Source organism: Salvelinus fontinalis, chromosome 5, assembly GCF_029448725.1.
Source record: "Salvelinus fontinalis isolate EN_2023a chromosome 5, ASM2944872v1, whole genome shotgun sequence".
NCBI classification, from domain to species: Eukaryota; Metazoa; Chordata; class Actinopteri; order Salmoniformes; family Salmonidae; genus Salvelinus; species Salvelinus fontinalis.
In genome coordinates this window covers 20,055,559-20,080,945 of record NC_074669.1, presented here as the reverse complement: position 1 = coordinate 20,080,945, position 25,387 = coordinate 20,055,559, and the positions used below count along the sequence as shown (strand labels likewise).

Genomic DNA, 25,387 nt, shown 5'->3' with positions numbered 1-25,387 from the left:
GCCCATTCTCTTTTTCAAGGGAGACCTGGCCAAGAGGGCAGCGACAATCAATACATTACAGATTTTAAACAGAGAACAATACAATACAACAACGTGATCCAGCCTAAAAAGGCATTTATACTCCTCTGTAACAGAGTCTCCCATCAAAAATGTAAATTCATTCAGTGGCACTAACATATCTAGATGAAGCATGGATTGCAGACTATTCCATGGCTCTGGTGCACAGGACGAGAAGGCAGTCTTGCCTAATACTGTAAATGTCCTGGGGACTTTAAGTAGCAACCACCTAGCAGACCAGGTATGGTAACTGCTGCTGGTGAAGGAGACCAGACTACAGAGGTAAAGAGGGAGTTTACCCAAAAGGGCTTCGTAGATAACCTGCCTAAATGACGTTGGTAGTCATGAAGTGCTTTGAACGGTTGGTCAAGGCTCACATCAACACTATCATCCCGGAAACCCTAGGGTAGGCCCACTTAGTCCCCTCCTGTACTCCCTGTTCACCCACGTCTGCGTGGCCAAGCACGACTCCAACACCATAATTTAATTTGCTGACGACACAACAGTGGTATGTATGCCTGATCATCGACAACGATGAGACAGCCTATAAGGAGGAGTCTAGGTCCAAAAGGCTCCTTAACAGCTAAGACTGAAGAACAATTTATCAAATGGCCACCCTATTTGTTATTACACTGCTGCTATTCGCTGTTTATTATCTGTGCATAGTCACATTATCCCTACCTACATGTACAAATTACCTCGACTAACCTGTACCCCTGCACATTGACTCGGTACTGGTACCCCCTGTATATAGCCTAGTAATTATTATGTCATCTTATTGTGTTGCTTTTTATTATATTTTTTACTTTAATTTATTTAGCAAATATTTTCTTAACTCTATTTCTTGAACTGCATTGTTGGTTAAGGGCTTGTAAGTAAACATTTCACTGTAAGGTCTACCTACACCTGTTGTACAAAAACAATTTGATTTGATTTCTGCGCATATAAAGTGAGGTCCAACCCAACATCTGGTACAAGGTGCAATGGTGGGTGAGTGATTTGGCATTTGTAATAAAGCGCAAAAATACATGATAAACAGAGTCCAGTCTCTGTAAGAAAGAGGAGGCTGCATACAGCAAGTGACCATAATCAATGACAGAGAAAAGTGGCCTGAACAAGCTTCTTTCTATCCATTAACGGGAAGCAAGCCTTATTACGAAAATAAAAACCCAATTTCAATGTAATCTTCCTCACAATATTATCCATATGAACTTTAAAGGACAACTTGTCATCCAGTTTTTGTCAAATGAACGTCTAAAATTGACATTTGTAGTATTTTTGCTAACCCTAGCCCTTTTCCTAACCTAATTTCCCTTACCTTACCTTACATTATCCTAACCTGCTACGAAAAATCACAACTGATGTTAATTTGACAAAAACTGGATTCCTTCTAGCGGTGGGTTTACGAACACCGCTGTTTGGAAAGCCTGCGCGCAAATGAAAAAGTGTGGTGGGTGGGTGGGTGGGGTCGACCCGCCCCCAGCCAACCGTTCCGTGTGCCGCCGCGAGGGGGTTCCAAATAAAATCGTGTTTGGCCAATCACAGAAGAAGATACTGACTTTTCCCATAAACCAATGCGAATACATTCCATATAAAGTCAGCCTCCACCCTTTCATCGGTCTCCTTCTCCTCTCCGATCCTGAAGAAAGGTAAGATTTTTTTCTTGCATTTTCTAGTCAAAGGTTATGTATTTAATGCACATGCTTTCAGTCATGTATCAGTTTGTATTTGCCGTCATAGTTTATTAGTTACGTCTGGTAAATGTGTCAATTTTGCGGAATGACCTAGCTAGGTCGTGTTGCGCTCGCTAGCCTTAGTTAGCAGGCGTAACTCCACCACGTGTCTCACGTGTGGTGAACACGTTTTTTGTCTCTTTCAATCTAGCAGAATTTTCTTCTAGGACAGTGTTACCCTACTCAAGTCCTAGAGTACCCCCCCCCCCCCCCCCCCCCCCACAAACATCGCGCTATGTTGTAGTTCTGGATAAAGCACCTGATTCAACTCATTGAGGGCCTGCTTAGTTAATCTAATAATTTGTTGGTGGGTACTAGAGGATCGAGTTTGGAACAAGTGAACTCGAGAGTGCACTTTAATAATAGAACGCCGAACATTAACTACAACCCAGTCAACTTGTACCCCGGCAAGCTGGGCCTCCCATTCTTACATGATGAAATAAGTGTTGGTAGGGACATCTGAGTTACATTGAGGAAACGCCAACCATTCTGACTTGGAACATACATAATTGCTTCGTGTCACTATTACTGCACTGTCCTAGTTATTCAACTGACATTTGCTCAAAGGACAGTTTTGCAGATCTGAGTTATTTGTGTTTCGCAGGTATTGCTGAGAAGCAAAGCACAAATTGGAAGATTCAGAATGAGGTATGGATGATTATTAGTGTTACCCAACATCCACGTGTTAAATCGAAGAATTTGAGCCCTGTGCCACTGATGACCCCATTTGCTACTCTTGATCTGTTTGGATGATGAATCTGCAACCACCAAATTGCATATTCTGAGGCACAGCACGTTTGCATTACCTGTTAAGGTATTTTAAAGGCTCACTTTACATTTATTCTTTTACAGCTGCAGACAAGTTGTGGCATTGGGTATGTTTCATGTATTTCATAGCCGTTTCAGTGTCTTGTACTGTAAATGATGACTGTTAAAAAAAACATTGGGAATCTCTATGAAAAATAATGAATAAAATGTTTTTACTGACACAGTGCAGCTGCTTTAAAAGAAGCCAGTCCTTTCTCCTTAGACAAAACTAATGCATTTATTTCTAATCTTCAGATGGCCTTCTCTTTGAATGCCAATATCTGAACCTGTTGCCATGGTAAGCTACTACACTTTGCACTCAACCAACGAGTAATGATGCTTTATCATGTGAGACAATTAATGTTTAGGTCAGCAGATGCACCATGAAGACTAAGCAGCTTTGCTGTTTGCTCCCATCTGTATCCATTTCAGTAGGTTTAACTCACTGCATGAAGATCATGGGACCTTTCCATTTTCAGGAGCCAATGGAAATGTCATGTGACTGAAACTTTGACAAAAGGTAGGTTGCTTTGTTTATTCTAGGCTTACTACTTGATACAATGATGACAGCATAGTTCAGCTGATACTCTATGATGAATACTCAGCATTGTCTTTCGCTCCTATCTGATGTATCCTTGATTTCAAAGCGTATTTATCATTTTTTGCCTATACAACCCTGACAGTATATCTTTACAGAACTGAAGTTTCTGACCTCGTGCTATGATGGGATCCTGGAGGCTCAAGTCTAGTTTGGCTGTTAATCTAGGGTAAGTTACAAAGTTTCCATATAAAATGAAGGGTAACAGCATAGTGCAATCTGAAATGATGACATTGAATCAGGTCTCTGATCTCTTTGAGGACAAAATTGTTACACTGATTAGATTGAGGTTTTTTGGTTTTCTGGGTTTGGATACCTTGAGCATTTTGATTAAAAGCTGTACTCTATTCAGACCCAGTAGATGCAGAACAAGGATCTGGTGTGGCAAGAAGGATGACTGAAGTGAGTTACACGTGTTATTTTGAAGTTACAACTAAAGGATGGCTTTAAATTGTCTCTGGTTCAGTACATTGTAACACTCTGTTCTAAAATTGACTCATTGCATTGAGTCATTGTGATAATCTTTCACTTATTTGCAGGCGCAGTGGGTACTGGCATGAAGGATTGGAACTCACATAGAGCTGTCCCTGTCAGGTTGGTATACATAGATTTGGGTAGTCCACTTAACTGAGTTTCAGTGATGCTTACAAATGTCTGACCTGAATTTTTATGTGGACATTACCAAAACTGAGGAACCTGGAAGTGCATTGCATTGCCCATGATTGTAATTTGTCTAAAATAACTTAATCTTTCTCTAGGTGGCCAGTGAATTTACAGCTGCAAGTGTAGCTAAGAACAAGGTGAGATTATGTAATGTGCAGTTGCCCTTTACTCAACCTATGATGAATACATTCTGCCAAATGAATTTTCTGATTATACTATACCGTTCCATTTATATCTGAGGTTACAAAATAGCTTTACTGAGTTTGTTTGTGAATGCGTTTTGCTTAGTTCTCTTTGCCATTCCTCAGAAATGATGACGGATATCAAGCGATGCAGTGGGAGACGTCCATGATTTCAGACCACATTTTATACTGCGAGTTACTGTGTTCCGCTATCAATAAAATGTGTGAATTATCCCTGTCTTGAATTTAATGTGTTTAGGTAACTATTGGTCACTATGTCATGGTAGTAGGTAAGATCGTGTTTTATTAGATGGCTTAGTGATTGTAATAAATCATATTCAAATTGTGGAATTGTTTGATTCCAGATCAAACTGCAACTTTGGAGAATGTAAATATATTTGATCTAATTAACGGAAATAACCTTAACACCAAAGATTGGAAAAGCACTTTAAACTAAGTTATACTTTTAAGGAGAGTACTTTCAAGTAAAAACGAATGTGAAATTTGTAAATGCGCGAACGTCTTCCAAGTAAGCGGTTGTGGGGAGGGGTTTTGGCAATTGTAGAAATAATTTGGGTAGTAGCTAGGCAGGCTAATGCTAGCTATTTTGCTAGCTAACATGCAGTGGGCGTATATTCAAGTAGACATGCAATTGACTAGAGCATATGACGCACCCCATGCTACCGTTGGCTGAACTGACGAGTCCATATAATTTGAATGGATAGGATTTTGGCATGCAGGAGGTTCCAAGATGACTTGGAACAGATGCATTTCCCCCCCGAGCTCCGTACCAAACTTCTGTAAGAGAAATAAAGTTTGTCAATATTTTTGTTCAAGATATAAGACTTGTTACTTGAATAACTAATTTATTTCGGTATGTTCATGCAAAGCCGTGACAAAAAGAATAGCCGTTCTATTGCTAATCAACAAGAGAAACGTGCTTATAGAGAACTACGCTTGCCCTATGGATAATCTCATGCTTTAGAATGTTGAACTCTTTACAGGTTACTCCGTGCAAACCACCCTACAAAAAACGCAACATGAACTCTGATCGTGGCTCTGAAATCGAAACAATGTGAAGCCAAGGCCTTATTTTTTATTTGTGTAACAAATTCGAACAGTTTTGCTTTCTTCAAGAGTCTCACTCAATTTCGGCTGATGGCCCCCACGTAGACCAACCAATCAGAATTTGGGTTAATACTTTTTATGTAAAAGTTTGATCTTACTGATATATGGAGAGAGGTTTCCGGCCGACAGATCATTCACTTGGAGAAACAAAACAGGTTCCAGACAATCCAGAATAGATTTTTGGCTTAAATCTAAATGTATTGATAGTGGGTGTGTTACTACAAATATCTGTATTACTCCCCTCACAGACCATAGGGCCATTTACATTGTTATACAAATATTTACCCCTGATACTAACCTTGGCAGAGCATCCTACTGAAAGCTAAATAGCTCATAGCAGGGTAGCCTAGTGGTTAGAGCGTTGGACTAGTAACCGAAAGGTTGCAAGTTCTAATCCCCGAGCTGACAAGGTACAAATCTGTCGTTCTGCCCCTGAACAGGCAGTTAACCCACTGTTCCTAGGCCGTCATTGAAAATAAGAATTTGTTCTTAACTGACTTGCCTAGTTAAATAAAGGTAAAATAAAATAAAAATATTACATAATGATATAGTTAAAGATCTGCTCTCACACTTTTGGGAGAGGGCTTGTGAAGAAAAATCTTAATGCAAGAACTGGGAGCTCTTTAAATTTGAGGTTTTTAATTACCTTAAATATGGTAGTAATCTTGCTAAGACCAGAAGAGCTGAGGAGGAAAAGGTGATCATTAAGATAACTTCCCTTTCTCAGAGGTCCCTAGCCGGCCTCTCGGGGGAGAAGATGTAACTGATTGAGTTAAAAAATAAACTGGATAATATATACAGATTAAAAGCAGGAGCCTTTATTAGATCTAGGAAAAAATGGTTTGAGGGAGAACAGAATTCATCCTATTTCTTTAGACTTGAGAAATTTCATTCTAAAAATAACACTGTCCATAAATTAAACATTGATGGTGTTATTACAGATGACCAAAAATTAATCGCTAAATACTGTAGCAATTTTTACAGAAAATTGTATAGTTCTACGTACTGTCAGGAATCCACAGATATGTTTTTTAACTCACTGAATAATGTTCACTATCAGTGATATAGAATCTAAACAGTGTGATGAACCCATCAAAGTTGAAGAGATTATAGAGTATCAAACATCTAAAGAACAATAAATCACCAGGTGTTGATGGAAATACATCAGAATTTTACAAATTATTTTCTGAACAAGTAGCTCCCTTCCTATTTGAAGTCTTTAGAGAGTATTAAAAACAATGTTCTCCCTCCTACAATGAGTCAGGGGTTAATAACACTGATACCTAAGCCTAAAAAAGAAGGGCTGCTCATTGATAACTGGCTCCAATTTGTCTTCTTAATAATGACTATAAGATAATAGCCTTAATACTTGCAAAAATAATTAAAGAAGTCCTGGATGCAATCATTGATTAAACACAGTCTGGCTTCATGAGGAACAGACATATTTCTAACAATGTCAAACTAGTATTATCTTTTATAAAGCATTTGACACAGTAGAGCATCAGTTTCTCCTCCACTCCCTTGAGAGACTTGGCTTTGGGGATTTTTTCTGTAAGGCTATTAAGACTCTATGCAAATGGTAACAGCTCTATCAAATTGAAACATGGCACCTCACCTAGATTTGAGTTAAAGAGAGGAATTAGGCAAGGTTGTCTTATCTCCCCATACCTGTTTTTATTAATCACCCAACTTCTTGCAAATTCTTTAAATAATAGTCCTGTACAAGTGATTTCCATAGCTGGTAAAGAAATGACTATAAGCCAGCTGGCTGCTGATACTACACTTTTTCTGAAAGACGCTAACCAAATTCCCATATCGATAAATGTGATACAATCCTTTTCCAAAGCTTCTGGTCTATATCTTAACATTAATAAATGTGAACTCATAGCTGTCAAAGATTGTGTGACACCTTCATATTATGGTATTCCAGTAAAAGAAGAACTTACATATTTAGGCATAACCATTACAAAGGATCAGAAGTCTAGAGGCTTACTAAATTTTAACCCTCTTATTAAAAATACCCAGAAGAAGCTAAATCAATGGCTACAGAGGGACTTATCTTTAAAAGGGAGAGTCCTAATAACCAAGGCCGAAGGTATCTCTAGTAAAGGTCGACCGATTATGATTTTTCAACGCCGATACCGATTATTGGAGGACAAAAAAAGCCGATAGCGATTAATCGGCCGATTTTTAAAATGTATTTGTAATAATGACAATTACAACAATACTGAATGAACACTTATTTTAACTTAATATAATACATCAATAAAACCAATTTAGCCTCAAATAAATAATGAAACATGTTCAATTTGGTTTAAATAATGCAAAAACAAAGTGTTGGAGAAGAAAGTAAAAGTGCAATATGTGCCATGTAAGAAAGCCAACGTTTAAGTTCCTTGCTCAGAACATGAGAACATATGAAAGCTGGTGGTTCCTTTTAACATGAGTCTTCAATATTCCCACCTAAGAAGTTTTAGGTTGTAGTTATTATAGGAATTATAGAACTATTCCTCTCTATACCATTTGTATTTCATATACCTTTGACTATTGGATGTTCTTATAGGCACTTTAGTATTGCCAGTGTAACAGTATAGCTTCCGTCCCTCTCCTCGCTCCTACCTGGGCTTGAACCAGGAACACATCGACAACAGCCACCCTCAAAGCAGCGTTACCCATGCAGAGCAAGGGGAACAACTACTCCAAGTCTCAGAGCGAGTGTCGTTTGAAACGCTGTTAGCACGCACCCCGCTAACTAGCTAGCCATTTCACATCGGTTACACCACCCTAATCTTGGGAGTTGATAGGCTGGAATTCATAAACAGCAGAGCTGCTGGCAAAACGCATGAAAGTGCTGTTGGAAATAATGCTTACGAGCCTGCTGGTGCCCACCATCGCTCAGTCAGACTGCTCTATCAAATCATAGACTTAATTATAACATAATAACACACAGAAATACGAGCCTTAGGTCATTAATATGGTCGAATCCGGAAACTATCATCTCGAAAACAAAACATTTATTCTTTCAGTGAAATACAGAACCGTTCCGTATTTTATCTAACGTGTGGCATCCATCAGATTAAATATTCCTGTTACATTGCACAACCTTCAATGTTATGTCATAATTACGTAACATTCTGGCAAATTAGTTCGCAATGAGCCAGGCGGCCCAAACTGTTGCATATACCCTGACTCTGCGTGCAATGAACGCAAGAGAAATGACACAATTTCACCTGGTTAATATTCCCTGCTAACCTGGATTTCTTTTAGCTAAATATGCAGGTTTAAAAATATATACTTCTGTGTATTGATTTTAAGAAAGGCATTGATGTTTATGGTTAGGTACACGTTGGAGCAACGACAGTCCTTTTTCGCGAATGCGCACTGCATCAATTATATGCAACGCAGGACACGCTAGATAAACTAGTAATATCATCAACCATGTGTAGTTATAACTAGTGATTATGATTGATTGATTGATTGATTGTTTTTTATGAGATACGTTTAATGCTAGCTAGCAACTTACCTTGGCTTCTTACTGCATTTGCATAACAGGCGGGCTCCTCGTGAGGCAGGTGGTTAGAGCGTTGGACTAGTTGCAAGATTGAGGTTGCAAGATTGAATCCATGAGCTGACAAGGTAAAAATGTGTCGTTCTGCCCCTGGACAAGGCAGTTAACCCACATTTCCTAGGCCGTCATTGAAAATTAGAATGTGTTCTTAACTGACTTGCCTAGTTAAATAAAGGTGCTCTATCTTTTATATCTTGACAGTAAAATAAGCAAGGAGATAGACCAGATGCTTTTCAACTTTCTTTGGAGAAACCGTACCCATTACATTAGGAAAACTGTTGTAATGAAAACTTATGAGAATGGTGGGCTGAATTTTCGGGACTTTACTACTTTAAATAATACTTTTAAGATCAATTGGATAAAACAATTCCTAAGAAGACCCACTTCTATCTGGAATTTTATTCCTCATCATGTCTTCTCTACTTTTGGTGGCCTTAACTTCATGTTGTTTTGCAATTATAATATTGACAAAATTCCAGTGAAACTGTAACGGCTGTCGAAGTCGTTCTCCTCCTCAGACGAGGAGGAGCATGGATCGGACCAACACGCAGAGTGGAAAGTAGTCATTATTTAATGAACGTAAAACTGAACACTTACACATACAAAAACAACAAACGTGACCAAACCGAAAACAGTCCCGTGTGGCACGAACACGAGATACAAACACCCACAAAACACACGTGAAACCCAGGCTGCCTAAGTATGATTCTCAATCAGGGACAACGATTGACAGCTGTCTCTGATTGAGAATCATACCCGGCCGAACACAAACATCCCAACATAGAAAATAACACATAGACAACCCACCCCAACTCACGCCCTGACCAACCAAATAAATACAAAAAAAGGAAAAAACAGGTCAGGAACGTGACAGAAACTTTCTGCTTTTCATCGGCAGGTTTTCTTGTCATGGTCCTTAATTTACACTGCTCAAAAAAATAAAGGGAACACTTAAACAACACAATGTAACTCCAAGTCAATCGCACTTCTGTGAAATCAAACTGTCCACTTAGGAAGCAACACTGATTGACAATAAATTTCACATGCTGTTGTGCAAATGGAATAGACAAAAGGTGGAAATTATAGGCAATTAGCAAGACACCCCCAATAAAGGAGTGGTTCTGCAGGTGGTGACCACAGACCACTTCTCAGTTCCTATGCTTCCTGGCTGATGTTTTGGTCACTTTTGAATGCTGGCGGTGCTCTCACTCTAGTGGTAGCATGAGACGGAGTCTACAACCCACACAAGTGGCTCAGGTAGTGCAGCTCATCCAGGATGGCACATCAATGCGAGCTGTGGCAAGAAGGTTTGCTGTGTCTGTCAGCGTAGTGTCCAGAGGATGGAGGGGCTACCAGGAGACAGGCCAGTACATCAGGAGATGTGGAGGAGGCCGTAGGAGGGCAACAACCCAGCAGCAGGACCGCTACCTCCGCCTTTGTGCAAGGAGGTGCACTGCCAGAGCCCTGCAAAATGACCTCCAGCAGGCCAACAATTCAGTTTACGCTGTGCTGTGGTTTTTGGTTCGTTAACTTCACGTTTAATTTTTCTAAGTTGCCCTAGCATTCTACACATGGTGTATTAATTATTTTCTTTGGGGGGTTAGGTATGCTCTACATGGCCTTCCAGGATGCAATCAAAGATCTAGATCTACGGACTCTTACTCCTGACACAATGCCAGTTTTTCCTCAGAGACTAAGGTTTTTGTCAATTATGTCCTCCATTTTTGTTACCATTATCCTCAGCAGTTGAGATTACTCCACCACCCTAGCGTCCTCAGTGTAGCGCTTCCTTTTGATATAGGTTGTTGCATCAGATCGTTTAGCATAGTTATGCTCAGAACCGATGTGGACCAACAGCCTCTCGCATGCCTTGCAGTCATGGAGGATTGGCGTTTTCTGCACATCATGTGCAAGCCATTCGCTTATATCGCTCAGGATCTCATCCTTCAAACAATCACCATCTGCAGCCCCTTCGGCAGTGTTGATCTGTATTGGGGTAATAATATTTGTGAGTAATACAAACACCTCTTTTTAAAGTCGTTTGTGTCATATTGAAGTTGTTTACCGTTGTAATTGCTGTAGGGTGACTGTCTGAAGCAGTGGGAAGATGCAACTGGCGATGATCGGTGGAGGATCCTCTGAGTTGGCCCGCATCATTAGGACTAAAGCCGGAAGCAAGAGGGGTAGGAGAAGTGGTGTCTTTGCGGTGGATTAGTAGGTCGTCATCTGGATCGGTCTGGCAGTTTGTGTTACTTGCACAAGTGAGGATGTTCGCAATTGAAGCACTTAAGTGCAGCAGAAAACTCTTTGGCAGAGGGGTTGAATCTGTTCCCACCTTTCCCCCTAATAACTGAGAACCGATTCTGGGAAAAAATACATCTGAAACATTAGGATAAACGTTTGAAATACCCTCTGATCTTTAATCTCATTTCCTTCTATGTTGTCATCTGAAGGTGAATGCAGGAGATGAAGAGGAAGGTCCAAGAAAACATGGCAGAGAACATTGGAGACTGAGCACCAACAACAACTAGCACAATGGGTGAGTGATTCAATGTAGAGGGCTGCGGGTCCTGACCGATCATTGCGGCGCGGTCAGCATCTTTAATGCTGCGGGTCCCATAGATTATTTGGAAATGGTCATCTTTCTGCATTGTACGCGTTAGCCTAGTACTACATGTATTGGACCGTGGTTGGGTTTGTGACCTCTAATTAAATGCAAGATGAATGCCAGAAATGCATGATTACCCTAAATAAACAAACATGATATTACATTATAACTCACAACTTACCTCTAAACTGTCCTGATTAAGTTTGGCTGTGCACAGACATTTTAAATCATTTTCATCTGCTTCATTAGTTATTTTTAGGACACTCCGTAGGGTTAGTATGAAGCCTTGCTGGCATGGTAGAGTAGTTCCTGACCTAAAAATACACTGGTTTATATTTTGGTTGTACCTTAAGGTTGCTGGTACCTTAATTGGGGAGGACTGACTCTTGGTAATGGTTGGAGCGAAATAAGTGAAATGGTATCAAATACATTAAACACATAGTTTCCATGTGTTCGATGCCATTCCATTTGTTCGGTTCCAGCCATTATTATGAGCCGTCCTCCCCTCAGCAGCCTCCACTGGTCAAATAGTGTGTTTAGTGGTCAGAATGGGAGTCCAAATAGTCCTGCATTACAGGAGTAATATTATCTTGGTTTCTGCAAAGCGTGTCAGTGAGTGGGTCCTAGTCTAGTTTGAGGTGGAAGAAGCATGGCATATTTAATGTATTCGTTTTAAATCAACTTAAATTTCCATGTTTCAATCCATTGTATTGCTTCCCGAAGGAAATCCAGCTTGAAGCTGTTCTCTTGTCTGAGAGCCCTCCATGGATTTCTATCCCAGCAAGATCTAGAAGGAAAAAGCATGTGTTGGTCTGATAGTGATTTCTATGTGCAAGGTTTTAAACTGTGTAATACACCCTGTACTGATTGCATTTACATTTGATCGAACATACCTTGACTTCAGAACGTCAAAACAGCTTGTTCATTTTTTTCAATAACTGGGCTGTGCATTCCACCTCCTTAGGCAGTTAGCTTAGCTGCATCATAGTTTGCATCCCTTAAGTAAGTAAACTATTCATTAGTACTACTACATCATGTTTTATGATGTAGCTTCTTTTCCTGCCAACATTTATTAATATTTGTATAATTATGTGGCGCAGCGGTCACTGCATCTCAGTGCAATAGGTGTCACTACAGTCCCTGCTTTGAATCCAGGCTGTATCACATCCGGCCATGATTGGAAGTCCCATAGGGCGCGCACAATTGGCCCAGCATCATCCGGGTTTGGCTGGGGTAGGCCGTCATTGTAAATAAGAATTGGTTCTTAACTGACTTGCCTAGTTTTAAAAAAATTAAAAGACAGGATTTTCAAGCAATAACAGGTTAGTTTAATGTCTTAATGTAAAAAGTGTATGAATTTGTAAATTATTGAAGATATTTATGTTGCTGTACTTCTTTACCTGAAGAGACTATGTGGCTTAACACCTGTGTTGCCAGCTTCACTCACATGTTTGTGAAGGGTGGCAGATTGTGTTTGTTCGTCAGCTTTGGTGACTTCCTGATTGTGTGCCATCTTGTAAAACAACACCAGATGGTTTCAAATTATTTCATCTCTGATCTGGTGAGTTAAAAGAAATGACAGTCAATTTTTATTGTTAAAGAATTATATTTTATATTTTCCATTTAATAATCTTTGAATCTACCTTTATCCCATGACGCTTGAAGTTGTTCCGCACTGAGTTTTTGAACATCAAAGATGATGGGGATTTTGTAGTCTTCAACTGTGATGCAGTGTGCACCGTCAGTGTGTTCCTCGGCATTTAGACTTGCCCCAAGGAGTTTCATAGACTTCATATTACAGCGTGACTGGTCACACACAACATTGTTGACCTGTCGCATTTAAAGTAATTACTGTAAATTCCAAATATATAGTAGTGATGAAACTGGACTATTGTGTATAGACATTGTTACTTAGTCAGTCCTATGCTTTTTAGTCTCTTTATTGCCTCAGCCACAATATCAGCAGTCTCTTGGGCTGGAGTTGCCAATTTAGCCAGGAAATAGCCAAATGCCTGCGTGGGAGACGTAAACAAGTGAGGGGTAAGTAAATGAAGTGTCTTGAGAGTGGAATTTTAGGAACGTTAAAAAGTAGTCATGTATTGTCTGATAGCTCAGTCACATAATTACCTGTTTCCATTTCGAAGTGACACTCCTAACCATAACAACCATTGCCTGATTGGCAACATCTCCCTTAATGGTTAAGCTGTCAATGACGTTCCTTTCGCGATTGTAATCTAGATGTTGTTTTATTTCATTTCATCAAACATTAGGGACACATTTCTTTCTGTTTTCATATTTCTGACCAGGAGTAACATCTTCTCGATGAGTCGAGGAATCCGGGCTTCAAAATAAAATAATAATTAATACCATCTTTTAGATTATTTCTGAAAACATGCAGTCCAACAAATTAATCCTCTTGTAAGAGCAAAATGCAATATTTATTCTTACAGAATAGAAAGCAATGGTGCGGGCAAGGTAGCGATGGAGGGCACATTTTTTCTGCCGAAATCTGTAAGTGGAAGGACTGTGGTGGTACAGCTGTATTCCAAGTTGTTTTATCTTCACAGAGAACCTCCGTCCTTTCCTATTTCTCTGCACACTGTCACGGTTCAAGAATCCACTGCCTCCCTCTCTCTCTCTCTTTCTCTTTCTCTTTTTCTCTCTCTCTCTCTCTCTCTCTCTCTCTCCCGTGTTTGTGTGGGCGTGGTTCCCAATCTCGGCCTGATTGTCTGCACCAGCTGGAATCACTTATCTTCCCTTTATATGTTCTGTAACCAGTGTTTCTTGTTGTCAGATCATTGTTACTTCCCTGAGGTTGTGTCGTGTGTCTGGGCTCTTTCTCTCGGCGTCCTTGTGTGGATTATCTTCTGGGCTCCTTCCTACCCATCCGGACACATTCCCCTGGATTTCTCAGCACGCTATCATCGGTATATGCGCCATAGTCCCTGGGTCGGATTCCGTCTGAGTACAGTCTGTCTGTCCTGTTGCTGCTGTAAACTGTATTTCATTAAACCATCGTTGCTTGCATCTTGCATCCGCCTCTGTGTTGTCACAGAATGATCTGACCCTACCATGGATGCAGCGAGTTCAACGAGTCTGACCGAATTCATTTCCCGCAGTATCACGAGAATGGATCAACAAGAGGAGAACATCTCCAGCACAGGTCGGGCAGTACAAGCCCTTGTGACGCAGGTATCCCAGCTGACCCAACAAGTACAACATCTGAGGGGTCTCGCTGCGCCACCTACACCGGCAGTTCAACCCGCCCCGCCAGAGCTGGATTCCCAGCTAGAGCCACGGCTACCGACACCAGAGGGTTATTCAGGTGATCCTGACTATTGCAGAGCTTTTCTTACGAGATGTTCCATGCATTTCTCGTTGCAGCCACGGACCTTCAACCGTGAACAGTCTAAGGTAGCATTCGTACTCACACTGCTATCAGACAAAGCGGCTCTTTGGGGAACGGCGGTGTGGGCGAACCAGGACCCATGCTGCACCTCTTTCCAGACACTCTCCGAGGAGATGAGAAGGGTCTTCGATCGGGCCGTGGCGGGTAGGGAGGCGGCCAGACTACTCGCTGACCTTCGCCAAGGAGACCGTTCAGTATCGGAATACTCCATCCAATTCCGCACTCTGGCCGCAGAGTGTCAGTGGAACGAGGAGGCGCAGTGGGACATGTTCCTGCATGGACTGGGGGACCGGATCCAGAAGGAGATCTATGTTCTGGACCTTCCCAGGAGTTTAAATGGACTAGTGGAACTAGCCTTGAGGGTCGACGCTCGTCTGAGTCGTATTGGCCGCCGAGCATGCCCTAACAGACCGTATAACGACACGGAGGGCTGGCATGCCAGCGGCGGGAACACGGCCAGTTCCGCCTCCGCTCACGAACCCATGCAGCTGGGGAGAGCTCGCCTCTCCCGGGAAGAGAGAGAGAGGCGGAGATCCCAAGGACTCTGTCTCTACTGTGGTAGAGCGGGCCACTTTATCCACTCCTGCCCGGTAAAAGATCCGGCCCGGTAGTAAGTATGAGGCTACTATCGGGTGGTGTCACCACAGAGAAGACCTCATCATCTACTCTCCTCCCGGTAAGACTAAGATGGGCCACCCACACGCACGACACCCAAGCCTTACTGGACTCAGGAGCAGAGGGTAATTTTATGGACTTCAAGCTCGCTCACAAACTCCAGATTCCTATCACCTCACTCACGCACAAGATATCCGTCAACGCTCTCAATGGTCAAGAACTCCCCAACATTTCTCATACCACTGAACCTATCACACTCATCACTTCTGGCAATCACACTGAGACACTATCATTTCTACTCATGGACTCACCCCTTGCACCATTAGTTCTCGGCCACCCTTGGCTCACCCAACACAACCCCAGAGTTGACTGGGGTCATAACTCTATATCCATGTGGAGTAACAAGTGTCTTGAGTCCTGTTTAGTGTCTGCTTGTTCATCTGTGTCTGATTCTGTGTTTCTAGAGGAGGCAGTGGATTTGTCTAACGTGCCCGTTGAATACCTCGACCTGAAGGAGGTGTTCAGCAAGTCCCGTGCTGCTTCTCTTCCTCCGCATCGTCCCTATGACTGTGCAATAGAATTATTGCCAGGTGAGTCTCCGCCTAAAGGCAAGTTATATTCACTCTCTGTTCCTGAGAGGGAGGCTATGGAGAGATACATCTCTGGCCTCTGGATTCATTCGTCCTTCCTCTTCTCCAGCGGGGGCGGGGTTCTTCTTTGTGGGGAAGAAGGACGGATCTCTGCGTCCTTGCATTGATTACCGTGGGTTGAATAACATCAGTGAAGAATACCTATCCCTTACCGTTGATGTCCTCAGCCTTTGAAAGGTTACAGGGAGCATCCGTGTTCACTAAGTTGGATTTACGTAATGCATATCATTTGGTTCGCATAAGGAGGGGGGATGAATGGAAGACCGCGTTTAACACCCCCAGAGGGCACTTCGAATATTTGGTCATGCCTTTTGGGCTATCCAACTCCCCAGCGGTTTTCCAGGCACTCGTCAATGACGTGCTGAGAGATATGATTGATCAGTTCATATATGTTTACCTGGATGACATACTGATTTTTTCTTCTTCTCTCCAGGAACACGTTCAGCACGTCAGACGAGTGCTTCAGAGGTTGTTGGAGAATGGACTTTTTGTCAAGGCGGAGAAATGCATTTTTCATGCACAATCCGTTCCATTCCTAGGTTACATCGTCTCGACTGAAGGTATTCACATGGATCCTGACAAGGTTAAGGCTGTGGTGGATTGGCCAAGCCCAGATTCCCGTAAGGCCCTACAGAGGTTTCTGGGATTCGCCAATTTCTACCGGCGTTTCGTTCGCAACTTTAGCCAGATAGTCGCTTCTCTTACCGCCTTAACCTCCCCCAGAGTGACGTTCAGGTGGTCCGATACAGCCGAGGCTGCATTCGCCAAACTCAAGAGTCGCTTTGTTTCGGCCCCCATCCTCATAGCTCCCGATCCCTCGCGTCAGTTCGTGGTGGAGGTGGACGCTTCAGAGGTGGGGGTAGGTGCGGTACTTTCCCAACGTTCCTCTTCTGACGACAAGATGCACCCTTGCGCGTTCCTGTCCCATCGGTTATCACCTGCGGAACGTAACTACGACATTGGCAACAGAGAGTTGTTGGCAGTGAAGTTAGCACTGGAGGAGTGGCGCCATTGGTTAGAGGGTTCGGGGGTACCTTTTATAGTTTGGACCGATCACAAGAATTTGGAATATATCAGAACCGCCAAGCGACTCAACTCCAGGCAGGCGCGGTGGGCACTCTTTTTCGGACGTTTTGACTTCTCTCTCTCTCGTACCGCCCGGGTTCCAAGAATGTCAAACCCGATTCCCTCTCTCGCATTTTTGACCATTCCGAACGCCCATCCACTCCCGAGTGCATCCTACCCGGGACCCTAGTGGTCTCCACACTCACATGGGAGGTTGAATCGAGGGTCAAAACGGCCTTAGAAGGGGTAAAGCCTCCGCCCGGTTGCCCGCTTAATCGGTTGTTTGTGCCGGAGGGGTGTCGGTCCGATGTTATTCGGTGGGGGCATTGCTCCAACGTAGCGTGTCATCCAGGAGTCAGCCGCACTAGCTTTTTGGTTAAGCAACGCTTTTGGTGGCCACTGATGGCTCGTGACATTCACAGTTTTGTCTTGGCTTGCTCGGTTTGTGCCACTGGGAAGACTTCTAATCGACCTCCAGATGGGTTACTCCAACCGCTGTCGGTCCCTTCGAGACCCTGGTCCCACATCGCGCTAGATTTTGTTACCGCCCTCCCGCCCTCCCATGGCAAGACGGTGGTTTTGACCGTGGTGGACCGGTTCTCGAAGGCGGCTCATTTTATTCCCTTGCCTAAATTACCATCTGCCAAGGAGACAGCGGTAACTATCGTGGATCACGTCTTTCGCTTACATGGCCTGCCGATGGACGTAGTTTCTGACAGGGGGCCCCAATTTGTGTCCAAGTTTTGGCAAGAGTTTTGTAGGTTACTGGGAGCGAGTGTCAGTCTGTCTTCAGGGTTTCATCCCCAGAGCAACGGTCAAACGGAGAGGGCCAACCAAGATTTGGAGAGAGTGTTGCGATGTTTGGTTTCTAAGAATCCCTCTTCCTGGAGTCAACTCTCTATGGTTGAGTACGCTCACAATTCGTTGCCAGTGGCAGCCACGGGTCTCTCTCCGTTTGAGTGTAGTTTAGGTTACCAGCCACCTATCTTTCCCAGTACGGAGTTCGAAGTCACTGTGCCCTCCGCTCACGCTTTCATCCAGAGGTGCCGTCACGCATGGAGCAGAGCCCGGGAGACTCTTCTCCGGGTGGGGGCGCGCACCAAGGCTAAGGCCGATCGCCGCCGGTCGAAGCCTCCGGTATATGTCGTTGGCCAAGGAGTGTGGCTTTCTACTAAGAACATTCCACTCCGATCCGTTTCGAACAAGCTTGCCCCCAAATTTATCGGCCCGTTCAAAGTCACCAGGATCATTAGTCCGGTGGCGGTCCGGCTCAAGCTTCCTCCGGCGTATAGGAGAATTCATCCTACCTTTCATGTGTCTAAAATAAAACCTGTGTTTCAGGCACGCATTAACCCGCCGGTCCCGGTTCCCCCGCCGCCACGACTTGTTGATGGGGAACCCACCTTTTCTGTCAATCGTATTTTGGACTCTAGAAGGAGGGGACGCGGAATCCAGTACCTGGTGGACTGGGAGTGTTACGGTCCGGAGGAGAGAATTTGGGTACCTGCTAGGGACATTCTGGATCACTCCCTTATCGATGATTTCAATCGACAGGTAAATTCGCCTGGGAACGCCAAGAGGCGTTCCTAGGGGGGGGGGGGGTATTGTCACGGTTCAAGAATCCACTGCCTCCCTCTCTCTCTCTTTCTCTTTTTCTCTCTCTCTCTCCCGTGTTTGTGTGGGCGTGGTTCCCAATCTCGGCCTGATTGTCTGCGCCAGCTGGAATCACTTATCTTCCCTTTATATGTTCTGTAACCAGTGTTTCTTGTTGTCAGATCATTGTTACTTCCCTGAGGTTGTGTCGTGTGTCTGGGCTCTTTCTCTCGGCGTCCTTGTGTGGATTATCTTCTGGGCTCCTTCCTACCCATCCGGACACATTCCTCTGGATTTCTCAGCACGCTATCATCGGTATATGCGCCATAGTCCCTGGGTCGGATTCCGTCTGAGTACAGTCTGTCTGTCCTGTTGCTGCTGTAAACTGTATTTCATTAAACCATCGTTGCTTGCATCTTGCATCCGCCTCTGTGTTGTCACACACACTGCACTGTAGTTTGAAGAAGTCCTTTTAGATGTGGAGGTAGCGACTCCATGGCCTCCAACATTGGATATTGTTTTGTTCTACAAATTATGAAGAGGATAATGCATGATGACATCACCCTAATTGTATAACCAATCCTAATGTTGTCTATTAGAAGTCAACATATGCGTTATTCCAGTCTATAAGATGACGGTGTACTTGGTTTTGATGGCTTTTAGTCTTGCAGATTTTGACAGCTTATTTTCCAGGAGCTGTATTCTCTTAAAAAACGAAACATCTGTTTTGATATTTGTTTCAATGTGTGTACAATTAATCACTGTGGGTGTATTATTATTATTATTATACTATAGACCTCCTTCAATTGGATGATGGCCTCCTCCTGCATGACATCTGTGCTACATGCTGCTTGCTTTGACACCTGAGCTTCCTGTATGCTCATAAGGACGCCTTCTTCTGTCACCTGAGCCGCCTCCTGTATGCTTGTGAGGATGCCTCCTGCCACCTCTGTCACCTAACAGACCACCTCCTGCAGACCACCTGAACTAAATTCAGCATCTGCTGCTTCCTCTGCTGGAGCTGGGTCTACGCTCTCCTTCACTCTCTTGTTCTCTCTGTCTGTCTCACCTAAAACTCCCATATCTGCTTCCCTGTCTCTCCTTCAAAAATAGACAATTCAATACTTTAAACCTGTTGTATTAATATAAAACAATAACGATGCATCTTTAATCGCTACGTATTTTGTAGTTGGCTTACTTCTATTTCTACAACGCTGTGCATCTGTTGCATATTGAGGGGGTGGATTCATGCAATTTATTCTGGTAGGTACTGCCTCGGAGGACAGTGTCTTCTGTGAACCCTGTTGAAAGAGACATTTTTACCAGAAATGTTTGCAATTCATTCCAGTCATTGGCAGAGAACTGGAAGGAAAGGCGACCAAAGGGGGTGTTGGCTTTGGGGATGACCAGTGAAATATACCTGCTGGAGCGCATGCTACGGGTGGGTGTTGCTATGGTGACCAGTGAGCTGAGATAAGGCGGGGTTTTACCTAGCAAAGACTTATAGATGACCTTGAGCTAGTGGGTTTGGCGATGAATATGAAGCGAGGGCCAGCCAACGAGAGCATAAAGGTCGCAGTGGTGGGTAGTATACGGGGCTTTGGTGACAAAACGGATGGCACTGTGATAGACTGCATCCATTTTGCTGAGTAGAGTGTTGGAGGCTATCACCGAAGTCGAGGATCAGTTGGATGGTCAGTTTTACGAGGGTATGTTTGGCAGCATGAGTGAAGGATGCTTTGTTGCAAAACAGGAAGCCGTTTCTAGATTTAATTTTGTTTTGGAGATGTTTAAGGATCGGTAGGATAGTCAGTACTGACTCTGTCAGTACAGTACAGTCAACATTAAAAGATCCCAGCTTTTTGAGAAAGTACAGTCTCTGTTGACTTTTTGTAGATCTGATCTGTACATGTTGTTGATCCATCCTCAGTTTTCTCCTATCACAGCCATTAAACTCTGTAACTATTTTAAAGTCACCATTGGCCTCATGGTGAAATCCCTGAGCAGTTTTCTTCCTCTACGGCAACTAAGTTAGGGAGGACGCCTGTTACTTTGTAGTGCCTGGTTGTATTGATGCACCATCCAAAGTATAATTAATATTTTCACCATGCTCAAAGGTATATTTAATGTCTGTTTTTTTACCCATCTACCAATAGGTAGGTGCCCTTCTTTGCGTGGCATTGAAAACCGCCCTGGTCTTTATGGTTGAATCTGTATTTGAAATTCACTGCTCGACTGAGGGACCTTACAGATATTTGTATGTGTGGGGTACAGAGAGGAGAAAGTCATTTAAAAATTGTTATTGCACACACTGTGAGCCCATGCAACTCACATTTTTACTCCTGAACTTATTTAGGTTGCCATAACAAAGGGGTTGAATACTTATTAACTCAAGACATTTCAACTATTCATTTGTAATTAATTTGGAAAAACATCATTCCACTTTGACATTATGCGGTATTGTGTGTAGGCAAGTGATATATATATATATTTTTTTAAATCACAATTAAATCCATTTTAAATTCAGGCTGAAACACCACAAAATGTGGAGAAGTCAAGGGGTGTGTGTACTTTCTGAAGGCGCTGTGACTTTTGGATTTTTAGAAGCGGTATTGTAGTCCCCTCTGATTGTCTCCATGTTTCCTCCCTGTAGTTGTTCCATGAGGATGGGGAGTGCTGGGTCTACGATGAGCCTCTACTGAAAAGAACTGGATCACAGAGGCACTAAGGCCAAAGATGCAGACCTTGGAGTCTTAATAAGAACTCTTTTGCAAACCACTTCTTATCCAAGCCTTGGAATGACTGACGATTGAACTTGATCACAGCTTTGCATTTTCAAAGTAAAAATTTAATGAAATCAAGATGAAACATCTACAATGTAAAAAATAATAACCCTTGTTTTGCCAACCCCACATCCTCCACCTCTCCATCCCCTGAACGACTAAAAAAAGCATGACAAAAACAGTACCAATGCCCTTCGGCTACACAAACAAGTCCTCACAATCTTGCAGGAGGATCCCTCAAGGGTCTGTTCTTTTCCTCGAGGGGGCGGGTGTTTTGATCGAACAAATCTGTTTATATATAGATACTTATGATGAATATATATATATATATATATATATATTCTCTTTTTTAAATTTTATTTATCTTTCTTTCTGGCAGTAGTAAATATTTAAGGATATGAACTCTATGGCAATACATCAGGAATCATTCCTTTTCCTTTCTACATTCGTGCCCTCTCAAGTTCGTTGACATTCTCTCCCCATGTACTAACTCCATCTAGTGCAGGAGTGTCAAACTCATTTTGCCCCGGGGGCCACATTCTGTCTTCAACGAGGTCCAGAGGGCCGCATTGAAAATATGTCATTTCCTCACCGTCATTTTTTTTGTTGAATTTCTGATGCTCCCTGACTGTCTGGCTTTCATTTTGGTGATTTATTAGCGAGCTGGACACAGTCAAGAAACTGTAAATGTAGGTCCATTATCATTTCAACACAGTGTAGATTTTATTTTTGTAATTTTAAAGTATATTGAGGTTTTTTTTCACCTACGGGCCAGATGTTTGACACCCCTGGACTAGTGTATGTTTATCTGCTCAAGATGACCAGAAGAGGGACCCAAGAAGTCTGCATTTGCAAGATAGACAAAGGTGGAGTCGAGGAAGAGGACTTGTCACCATGTTTATAATTTTCCCTTGTGGCATTTATGAACAAATGTATGTGTTTTGATTTGTTTTTCAGGTGATTGGGTAACATGCTAAGCCGCTTTAATGAGAGGTTTTATTGAGTGCTAAATTTGGTTTAGTGTCACGATCGTCTTGACTTTGAAGAGAGGACCAAAACGCAGCGTGTGAGAAATACATTCTCTTTTTATTAGAGAAGAGCAACGAACAAAACAAAACAACAAACTGACGACCGTGAAGCTATATAAACAAAATGGTGCTGACACTGACCACTACACAATGACATAGACAATTACCCATAAACACCTAAAGCCTATGGCTGCCTTAAATATGGCTCCCAATCAGAGACAACAATAAACAGCTGTCTCTGATTGAGAACCAAATCAGGCAACCATAGACTTTCCTAAACACCTACACTGAACACAACCCCATACATACTAAAAACCCCTTAAACAATACACACACCCTAAACTAGACAAAACACACAAAGACAACCCACCCCAACTCACGCCCTGACCAACTAAATAAATAAAAGAAAAAGGAACAATAGGTCAGGAACGTGACATTTAGGGTACAAAATGTAATACCAGGTTAGATTATGTCCAGTGGTGGTGTTAAATAGGAGAGAATAATTGTCTTGTTTCTGCCTTTAATTGAAAGGTTCATTCCCCATTCAGTGCCACATCATTTTAAACTAAATAAGCAGATGTTTGGATAAGTACCTAAAAGAATATCTCTATCTTTCACTTGAGCATATGAATCATATGACTGTGGATATTCTTCAGCGAACCCATTATGTGAAATATTGTCAGCTAAAGACAGATCTATTCCTTTTCCCCCCAGAAGACGTTTTATCAGTAAGCAAGGCCAGGTAATACAGTACATGAATTTACATTTTGGTTATTGGAAAGGAATTGTGACCAAAACCATTTGTAGCGATAGAGCACATTCCTGCTGAATACACGCACTCAATGATTGCCTGTGGTGAGAAACTCAACAAGTTCACTTAACCGAAATGTAAAGGTAGAGTATCATCCTTTTATCTCTAAAGTAGATAAATACTGTATCTTCTTATATAATAGAATTTACAGACGTTACAAACTCAAGCCATTTTTCTTTTCATGTTATGACTTTGTAAATGAATATTGATTCAAGGCCTTGCCATACATTTCAGTATCGCTTCAAAAGAGCAATCGGAACAAAATGTATTTTTTATTTACTTTGAATCATAACCATTGATTGTATTAGATTTTCATGTTTATTGATGCATAATATTAAATCTCCATGAGTTTACCGCTGTGTTTGACATCCTTCGTTGAAAAAGCTTGTGGCTGAAACAGTACAAGTACATAAGTATACATTATAGTAATGAATCTCAAACGGCATTATTATATCTGATATGATAGAAAGTAAATTATAATCATTTATAGTATTTGAGTATCTATTCAGATTATAAATGATATGAAATTAGCTGTTCTGCGACTAAAGCCTTGTTCACACTGCAGGCCTTCATGCTCATATCAGTTTTGTACTACTGACTGTCCAAAAAGCAAGTTACAAATGACCAAATTGGATTGGTGCGTGTTCAGACAGCAGTCATTTGCTGACATGGCTACGCTAGTTGTCATAGTAAGGATGGGTGTTTGCACAGTGGTGTAGGCTGATTGCTGGTGGTGCTCGTGCTTCCTATCACTCAGAAGTTATGTAGCAAGCTGAGGTGACCAATACCTGCCATGGATATTTCCCAGTTGCCTTGAATGTTCAAAAGCATAGTGTAAGAACACTTTAAAAAAAAAAAGCCTCAATGGATAAGAAGATCCAACTTAATTTGTCTAGCCACAACAGTCGACTAGCTAGCTTGGTAGCTGTTTAGCTTTTTATCACATTCACTGATTTGTTTGTAAACAATTAAGCTAGTTAGCTACCAAATGTTATTGTCAAAATGTCAACAGAGTAGCTAGCAAGCAACAAGATATGCCAAATAATAGTCCAAAAACCACTTGCAGGCAAATAAATCAGATTTGTGTAACGACAGATTTCCTCCTCTTCGTCAGAAGAGGAGGTGTAGGTGTAACAGTATAACTTTAAACCGTCCCCTCGCCCCGACACTGGCGCAAACCAGGGACCCTCTGCACACATCAACAACTGACACCCACGAAGCATCGTTACCCATCGCTCCACAAAGGCCACGGCCCTTGCAGAGCAAGGTGCAACACTACTTCCAGGTTTCAGAGCAAGTGACGTAACTGATTGAAACGCTAGTAGCGCGTACCCGCTAACTAGCTAGCCATTTCACATCCGTTACATAGGGATCGGACCAAGACGCAGAGTGGAAAGTGTCCAGGATTTATTAACAATAAACTGAACACTAGACGAAACAAAATAACAAAAGCGAATCAAACCGAAAGACAGTCCCGTGTGGCACGAACACTGACACGAAATACAAACACCCACCAAACACACGTGAAACCCCGGCTGCCTAAGTATGATTCTCAATCAGGGACAACGATTGACAGCTGCCTCTGATTGAGAATCATACCAGGCCGAACACACAAAACCCCAACATAGAAAACAACACATAGACAACCCACCCAACTCACGCCCTGACCATACCAAATAAATACAAAACAAGAGAAAACAGGTCAGGAACGTGACAATTTGGCCATTCAGACACAAGTCACAGGAATCAGATTTATATCTAACTTCAAACCACCTACGAAGGTGGTTTGAAATGTGGCTTGAAATATCCGATTGCTTTTTGGCTGTTCAGACTGCAGGGAAAAGACCAGATTCGAATCGGAAATGCAAATAAATAGGATTTGAGTCATTTCAAACTGCCAATGTGAACACGGCTTAGTCTACAATGAGCTCAACACGTAGCGCATACCAAAGGTGAATCTCAAAAGTGGCTTCTTCTCCTCTCGCCTTCATCTTCACTAATTGAAAAAAATGAACCGCTGTAAGAAATATAGTGAATCCCTTTTGCTTTCACCTGTCCTTTTTGCTTTCACATCAGTGCAGGTGGAGGA

At 42.4% G+C, this 25,387-nt stretch overlaps 1 long non-coding RNA gene and 5 other non-coding genes across 9 annotated transcripts; all 6 read left to right on the top strand.

Moving 5' to 3' along the window:
• Positions 1-1,650: 1,650 nt before the first annotated feature.
• Positions 1,651-23,651, top strand: LOC129855279 (uncharacterized). 4 transcript variants are annotated; one of them, XR_008759460.1, is made up of 12 exons: positions 1,651-1,706; positions 2,395-2,438; positions 2,643-2,665; positions 2,853-2,895; positions 3,030-3,117; positions 3,294-3,364; positions 3,548-3,597; positions 3,735-3,789; positions 3,954-3,995; positions 10,819-10,997; positions 11,190-11,275; positions 21,330-23,651. It is a non-coding gene; the product is annotated as an uncharacterized LOC129855279 (long non-coding RNA). The 4 variants fall into 4 exon arrangements; XR_008759461.1 differs by having other exon boundaries at positions 1,653-1,706; positions 10,819-10,919; XR_008759462.1 differs by lacking the exons at positions 10,819-10,997; positions 11,190-11,275; positions 21,330-23,651 and adding an exon at positions 4,167-4,272 and having other exon boundaries at positions 1,661-1,706; positions 3,033-3,117.
• On the top strand, positions 2,215-2,290 carry LOC129856336 (small nucleolar RNA SNORD74). Its single transcript, XR_008759743.1, has one exon. It is a non-coding gene; the product is annotated as a small nucleolar RNA SNORD74 (small nucleolar RNA).
• LOC129856320 (small nucleolar RNA SNORD79) lies at positions 2,704-2,784 on the top strand. Its single transcript, XR_008759728.1, has one exon. It is a non-coding gene; the product is annotated as a small nucleolar RNA SNORD79 (small nucleolar RNA).
• On the top strand, positions 3,150-3,233 carry LOC129856338 (small nucleolar RNA snR60/Z15/Z230/Z193/J17). Its single transcript, XR_008759745.1, has one exon. It is a non-coding gene; the product is annotated as a small nucleolar RNA snR60/Z15/Z230/Z193/J17 (small nucleolar RNA).
• Positions 3,828-3,890, top strand: LOC129856344 (small nucleolar RNA SNORD78). The gene has a single exon (XR_008759750.1). It is a non-coding gene; the product is annotated as a small nucleolar RNA SNORD78 (small nucleolar RNA).
• LOC129856333 (small nucleolar RNA SNORD47) lies at positions 4,030-4,101 on the top strand. Its single transcript, XR_008759740.1, has one exon. It is a non-coding gene; the product is annotated as a small nucleolar RNA SNORD47 (small nucleolar RNA).
• Positions 23,652-25,387: the final 1,736 nt, after the last annotated feature.